The sequence below is a fragment of the Salvelinus sp. IW2-2015 genome, linkage group LG20 (genome assembly GCF_002910315.2).
Source record: "Salvelinus sp. IW2-2015 linkage group LG20, ASM291031v2, whole genome shotgun sequence".
Classification (NCBI taxonomy): domain Eukaryota; kingdom Metazoa; phylum Chordata; class Actinopteri; order Salmoniformes; family Salmonidae; genus Salvelinus; species Salvelinus sp. IW2-2015.
Genome location: NC_036860.1, coordinates 76125461 through 76133832, shown reverse-complemented (window position 1 = coordinate 76133832; position 8372 = coordinate 76125461).

Below are 8372 nucleotides of genomic sequence, written 5' to 3'. Positions count from 1 at the left end.
ATCAGTTGGTATTGAACGCCCTCACCTTTTCATCCTTCTTCGTGAAACTGATCTCAGGCAGAGGTCCACCCTTGGTTTTAATTCGCACCTTTTCCGTGTACCCCAGAGAATGAGTGYTGGCGGTGAAAACTGCACACTCGAGCTGGTAGCTACTGATACTTGCTACTGAAGTTAGCAAGGCAAATTGAAATAAATTGCACTAACTGGGCACAACAAAAAAAAAGTTCTAAAATCATGAAAACAATTTATAATCTACCTCCTCCATCTCCTGTAATTTCAAGAAACTAATTTGAATTGAATAATATTCCAAAAAATGCTCAACTATCACTTTTCAATCTCTATCCAATAATTTCCCAAACTCTCCAACCTTCTCACACATAGAATCCCCCCCCATAACGCTCTGCAGCACAACCCCAATACAACATACTAGGTTAATTCTCTCCTAATCCTATGATTGGATGGACAACATGTGAGTTCATACTGCAAAAGCTTTGATTGGTTGGAGGTCGTCATAATTACCATGTAGGTCTGTGGAAGGGCGTGAGGCCTACGAGCCTCCTAGATTTTATATTGAAGTCAATGTACCCAGAGGAGGACAGAAGCTAGCTGTCCTCCGGCTACACCATGATGCTACCCCAGACAGTGCTGTTGAAGTTACAATAGACCTTTATTGCAAAACAGTGTGTTTTAATCAATTATTTGGTGACATGAATATATTGAGTATAGTTTTATCTAAAAATGATAACTTTTTAATGTTTCACAATTTTTATTTTTATKAAATTTCACTGAGGAGGATGGTCCTCCCCTTCCTCCTCTGAGGAGTCTCCACTGGTGAGCACTAATGAATTCTCTGAGTCAGAAAGGATAGCTGGCTGCTGGATGTAATCACAGACTTAAAGGGGAAAAGGGTTTAAGTGATCAAAGAGTAAAACTAGGCTTTAATGGTTATCACTTAGTTACTAACAATGAGGTGAGAATGAGTCAGGAACAGCCCAGGAGACTGACCCTGAAACACAGCCTCTGCATGCAAGGAGACGACAGGACTTAGAGAAACGATCCACAACAACCAGGATCGTAGTGTTTCCCTGTGATGGGGGAGATCGGTCAGGAAATCGATCGACAGGTGAGACCATGGCCGTTGTGGAACGGGTAAGGGCTCGGTGTGTGCCCAGTGTAGGAGCCTTACACTGGGCACACACCGAGCAGGAGGAAACATAAACCCTCACGTCCTTAGCCAAAGTGGGCCACCAGTACTTCCCACTCAGACAGCCTGGATGACCAGAGGAGGGTGACGTGTGGGCCCAATAGATCAATCGGTCACGGACAGCAGACGGAAAGTACAGACGCCCAGCGGGACACTGGAGGGGAGCGGGCTCTGCACGCAACGCCTGCTCAATGTCCGCGTCCAGCTCCCACACTACCGGCGCCACTAGGCAGGAGGCCGGGAGTATGGGGGTGGGATCCATGGGCCGCTCCTCTGTATCATACAGCCGGGACAATGCGTCTGCCTTCACGTTCTGGGAACCTGGTCTGTAAGAAAGGGTGAAAACAAAACGGGTGAAAAACATGGCCCACCTTGCCTGGCGAGGGTTCAGTCTCCTCGCCGCCCGGATGTACTCCAGATTGCGGTGGTCAGTCCAGATAAGAAACGGGTGTTTAGCCCCCTCAAGCCAATGTCTCCACGCCTTCAAARCCTTAACGACAGCCAACAGCTCCCGGTCCCCCACGTCATAGTTTCGCTCCGCCGGGCTGAGCTTCCTCGAAAAGAAAGCACAGGGGCAGAGCTTCGGTGGCGTACCTGAGCGCTGAGAGTACGGCTCCTATCCCAGCCTCAGACGCATCCACCTCCACTATGAATGCCAAAGAGGGATCTGGATGGRCCAGCACAGGAGTCGAGGTAATCAGAGTCCTCAGGTGACCAAAAGCCCTGTCCGCCTCAGCCGACCACTGCAAACGTACCGGTCCCCCCCTTCAGCAGTGAGGTAATGGGAGTCGCTACCTGACCAAAACCCCGGATAAACCTTCGGTAGTAATTGGCAAACCCTAGAAACCACTGCACCTCCTTTACCGTGGTGGGAGTCGGCCAATTACGCACGGCTGAAATAAGGGTCACTCTCCATCTCCACCCGAGGTGGAAATGCGGTACCCTAGGAAGGAGACGGACTGTTGGAAGAACAGGCATTTCTCAAACTTGACGTACAGGTCATGCTCCAACAGTCGACCAAGCACCCTGCGTAACAGGGACACATGCTCGGCGTGTGTAGCGGAGTATATCAGAATGTCATCAATATACACCACTACACCCTGCCCGTGCAGGTCCCTGAAAATCTTGTCTACAAAGGCTTGGAAGACTGATGGAGCATTCATCAACCCGTACAGCATGACGAGGTACTCATAATGCCCTGAGGTAGTACTGAACGCCGTCTTCCACTCGTCTCCCTCCCGGATACGCACCAGGTTGTGCGCGCTCCTGAGATCTAGTTTGGTGAAGAAGCGCGCCCCGTGCATTGACTCAATCGCTGTGGCGATCAGAGGTAGCGGGTAACTGTACCTCACAGTGATCTGATTGAGGCCTCGATAGTCAATACACGGGCGCAGACCTCCCTCCTTCACAAAAAAATAACTTGAGGAGGCGAGTGAAGTGGAGGACCGAATGTACCCCTGACGCAGGGATTCGGAGACATATGTTTCCATAGCCGCCGTCTCCGCCTGTGACAGAGGCTACACGTGACTCCTGGGAAGTGCGGTGTCTACCAGGAGATTTATTGCACAATCCCCCCGTCGATGGGGTGGTAATTGAGACGCATTCTTTTTGGAGAAGGTGAGAGCCAAATCGGCATATTCGGGGGGAATCCCAGCCATGCCTGAATCRACGAGCGCTTTTTGCTGGGAATGCGGGGAAAACTCAGGAAAAGTAACAAACAAAAACATGTGTGCAACAGAGGGCTCTGGGTGAGAATGGTGCCTTCGCACCTGGGGTGAYGCCAGAGTGCCCTGCCTGCTGCCTCGACCCCCAGAGGGACCAACCCAGCACAGACCGGCAGTGTGACCTCTGCGGCCACAGATGGTGCATGAGACGGAACCTCCTCCGGTCTCCATGAGCGCAGCACCTCCCAGCTCCATGGGCATCGGAGCGGTGGTGCTGGGGGATGGAACCGACAGACCCCGCTCTGGACGTCCTCGGGTAGCCAGCAGGTTATCCAGCCGAATGAACAGGTCTACCAGCTGGTCGAAGGTGAGGGTGGTGTCCCTGCAGTCCAACTCTCGACAGACRTCCTCGCGCAAACTGCAGCGATAGTGGTCGATCAGGGCCCTGTCGTTCCATCCCACGCCGGCAGCCAGGGTCCGAAAGTCCATCGCAAACTCCTGGGCGGTCCTCGTCCCCTGCCTCAGATGGAAAAGGCTTTCACCCGCCACTCTACCCTCAGGTAGAGTCCCACTCGGACCGGGTGAAGGGGGGGCGAGTAGTGGAGACCCTGGTGGTGCTGGTGGAGGCGCTGGAGGAACTCCCTGTCTCTCCCAGCGGTCCCAGCGGCTCCTCAACCCCTATACCAGGGGCACCTGCTCCTGCTGACTCCATATTGTGGGTGTAAAATTCTGTAAGGGGTGCATAACTGGTGGCAGGGGTGTAAAATTCTGTAAGGGGTGCATAACTGGTGGCAGGGAAGTCAGACGCAGGAGAGCAGAACTGGGTAATAACCGGAGCAGTTTAATTATCAAAACCAACGGCATCCAGAAATACAAAATATAGGTACAAAACCCGTCGCGCACCTGTCAAAATGTGCACAAGTACTTACAACAAACAATTTCACACACAGACATGGGGGGAACAGAGGGTTAAATACACGACAAGTAATGAGGGAAATGTAAACCAGGTGTGTGGGCAAACAAGACAAAACAAATGGAAAATGAAAGGTGGATCGGTGATGACTAGAAGACCGGTGACGTCGACCGTCGAACGCCGCCCGAACAAGGAGAGGAACCGACTTCGGCAGAAGTCGTGACAGAAACAAAATATATATATATATTTTTTTTACGTTTTGGGGGATCAACTACAAGCACAAAAAATAATGAAAATAAGGCCACATGTATAAATAGGTGAACTTTCCGTTTAGACTTTGAGCTTCTGCATTTCAATCTCAATGTTATGATCAAAAGTAGTTTTCCATTTAGCGGGAGTTGTTTTACCAGACACAGGGTAATAATATGATGCAGTGACTCAGGTGGAGACAACTAGACACAGCTTATTAAGATGCTGAAAGATTCACGCCACCCTCTGTGTGATTAGCAGAACATTGGGCTGAGATGCACTGCCACACTACGTTAGTAGAACCGTGCCATCAGAGGGATTCAGTTCATCAGTTTGCCTCTAAATTCAAATGTTCTGGATGTTGAGTGCTTGTTATTTTCTCAACAAAACAAATAGGRCACYTGTTGATTTATACGTGCAGTGTACAGTAAACAGAAAATATACTGCATGGCTTTCTCCATAATTTGTGTGCGGGCTGGCATGTGCGTGTGGCAGGTGTCGCACAGTGTCACCCCATGCAGATCCATTGAACTGAAAGGGTTTCAGAGCTGTGGTCTTTCATGAGGATGGAYGGGCTGGTATCTTTGAGCCGACAAAGGCGGCCTTTTCCCAGGCATGTTTTATCACACTCTGTCCTCCATCACAATGGAAAGAAGGAGCTGTGTCCAGATGGGGCCATCAGTCTACATCCCGCTCTCTGTCAGGCATCTCAAACATGACATGTCCAGCACTGGGTGGGACCAGGAATCATTGTGTTGGTTTCCTGACCTTCCCATAGCATTGTAATGACAGAGATTGCCCAGACCACAGCTGGCACCACAGGCCTTTCCCTGCATGAGAAGGGATGCTGGCGATCGTTGGAGCAAGGCAATAGGCATTTAAGCCATTTGTAAAGATTCCATAACCTTTAACTATTGTAAACTCAGCAAAAAAAGAAACGTCCCCTCAGGACCTTGTCTTTCAAAGATAATTCATAAAAATCTAAATAACTCCACAGATCTTCATTATAAAGGGTTTAAACACTGTTTCCCATGCTTGTTCGATGAACCATAAACAATTAAAACCTCTCTGGGATATGTGGGACGCTAGCTTCCTCAAACATACAAGTRTTATACACCATTTTAAAGATAAACTTCTTTTAAATCCAGCCACAGTGTCTGATTTCAAATAGGCTTTACGGCGAAAGCACACCAAACGATTATGTTAGGTCAGCACMTAGTCACAGAAAACCATACAGCCATTTTCCAGCCAAGGAGAGGGCTCACAAAAGTCAGAAATAGCGATTAAATTAATCACTAACCTTTGATGATCTTCATCAGATGGCACTCACAGGACTTCATGTTACACAATAAATGTGTGTTTTGTTCGATAAAGTTAATCTTTATGTCCAAAAACCTMATTTGAAATTGGTGTTTTATKTTCAGAAATGCATTGTCTCAAACAAACATCCGGTGAAAGTGCAGAGAGMCACATCAAATTACAGAAATACTCATMATAAACATTGATAAAAGATACAAGTGTTATGCATGGAATTATAGATAAACTTCTCCTTAACTTGTTATGGCTGCAATCCCGCTAACGGGATAAGTGTCATCAACAACCGCTGAATAGCATGGCGCTACATTCAATAAATATTACAAAAAAATGTTATATTCATGAAATCACAAGTGCCATATAGGAAAACACAGTTTAGCCTTTTGTTAATCCACCTGTCGTGTCAGATTATGAAATTATGCTTTACAGCGAAAGCAATCCAAGCGTTTGTGTAAGTTTATCRATCGCTCGACAAAACATTAAGTACACTTAGCATCAAGTAGCTCGGTCACGAAAATCAGAAAAGCAATCAAATTAATCGTTTACCTTTGATGATCTTTGGATGTTTTCACTCACGAGACTCCCAGTTAGACAACAAATGTTCCTTTTGTTCCATAAAGATTATTTTTATATCCAAAATACCTTTTAAATTACAAGGGCCACATGTAATAATAGGTGAACTTTCCGTTTAGACTTTGAGTTCTGCATTTCAATCTCAATGTTATGATCAAAAGTAGTTTTCCATTTAGCGGGAGTTGTTTTACCAGACACAGGGTAATAATATGATGCAGTGACTCAGGTGGAGACAACTAGACACAGCTTATTAAGATGCTGAAAGATTCACGCCACCCTCTGTGTGATTAGCAGAACATTGGGCTGAGATGCACTGCCACACTACGTTAGTAGAACGTGCCATCAGAGGGATTCAGTTCATCAGTTTGCCTCTAAATTCAAATGTTCTGGATGTTGAGTGTTGTTATTTTCTCAACAAAACAAATAGGACACTTGTTGATTTATACGTGCAGTGTACAGTAAACAGAAAATATACTGCATGGCTTTCTCCATAATTTGTGTGCGGGCTGGCATGTGCGTGTGGCAGGTGTCGCACAGTGTCACCCATGCAGATCCATTGAACTGAAAGGGTTTCAGAGCTGTGGTCTTTCATGAGGATGGATGGGCTGGTTCTTTGAGCCGACAAAGCGGCCTTTTCCCAGGCATGTTTTATCACACTCTGTCCTCCATCACAATGGAAAGAAGGAGCTGTGTCCAGATGGGGCCATCAGTCTACATCCCGCTCTCTGTCAGGCATCTCAAACATGACATGTCAGCACTGGGTGGGACCAGGAATCATTGTGTTGGTTTCCTGACCTTCCCATAGCATTGTAATGACAGAGATTGCCCAGACCACAGCTGGCACCACAGGCCTTTCCCTGCATGAGAAGGGATGCTGGCGATCGTTGGAGCAAGGCAATAGGCATTTAAGCCATTTGTAAAGATTCCATAACCTTTAACTATTGTAAACTCAGCAAAAAAAGAAACGTCCCCTCAGGACCTTGTCTTTCAAAGATAATTCATAAAAATCTAAATAACTCCACAGATCTTCATTATAAAGGGTTTAACACTGTTTCCCATGCTTGTTCGATGAACCATAAACAATTAAAACCTCTCTGGGATATGTGGGACGCTAGCTTCCTCAAACATACAAGTGTTATACACCATTTTAAAGATAAACTTCTTTTAAATCCAGCCACAGTGTCTGATTTCAAATAGGCTTTACGGCGAAAGCACACCAAACGATTATGTTAGGTCAGCACATAGTCACAGAAAACCATACAGCCATTTTCCAGCCAAGGAGAGGGCTCACAAAAGTCAGAAATAGCGATTAAATTAATCACTAACCTTTGATGATCTTCATCAGATGGCACTCACAGGACTTCATGTTACACAATAAATGTGTGTTTTGTTCGATAAAGTTAATCTTTATGTCCAAAAACCTAATTTGAAATTGGTGTTTATTTTCAGAAATGCATTGTCTCAAACAAACATCCGGTGAAAGTGCAGAGAGCCACATCAAATTACAGAAATACTCATAATAAACATTGATAAAAGATACAAGTGTTATGCATGGAATTATAGATAAACTTCTCCTTAACTTGTTATGGCTGCAATCCGCTAACGGGATAAGTGTCATCAACAACCGCTGAATAGCATGGCGCTACATTCAATAAATATTACAAAAAAATGTTATATTCATGAAATCACAAGTGCATATAGGAAAACACAGTTTAGCCTTTTGTTAATCCACCTGTCGTGTCAGATTATGAAATTATGCTTTAAAGCGAAAGCAATCCAAGCGTTTGTGTAAGTTTATCGATCGCTCGACAAAACATTAAGTACACTTAGCATCAAGTAGCTCGGTCACGAAAATCAGAAAAGCAATCAAATTAATCGTTTACCTTTGATGATCTTTGGATGTTTTCACTCACGAGACTCCCAGTTAGACAACAAATGTTCCTTTTGTTCCATAAAGATATTTTTTATATCCAAAATACCTTTTTGGCGCGTTATGATCAGAAATCCACAGGAAAGAGCGGTCCGACAACGCAGACAAATTCCAAATAGTTTCCATAATGTCCACAGAAACATGTCAAACGTTTTTTATAATCAATCCTCAGGTTGTTTTTAAAATATATAATCAATAATATATCAACCGCAAATGTCTTTCACAGTAGGAGAGGAAAAACAATGGCTGCCCAAACTCTGTTGCGCGAGCAAAACTCATGTGACCACTTGACGAGATGTTATCGTTCTGGCTCATTTTTCAAAATAAAAGCCTGAAACTATGTCTGAAGACTGTTGAACCTTGAGGAAGCGATAGGAAAAGGAATCTGGTTCATTTCCCTTTAAATCCAGCAAACAGAGGCTATGGAACATGGAGTTTTCAAAATAGAAGCCACTTCCTGTTTGGATTTTCCTCAGGGTTTCGCCTGCAATATCAGTTCTGTTCTACTCACAGACAATATTTTTG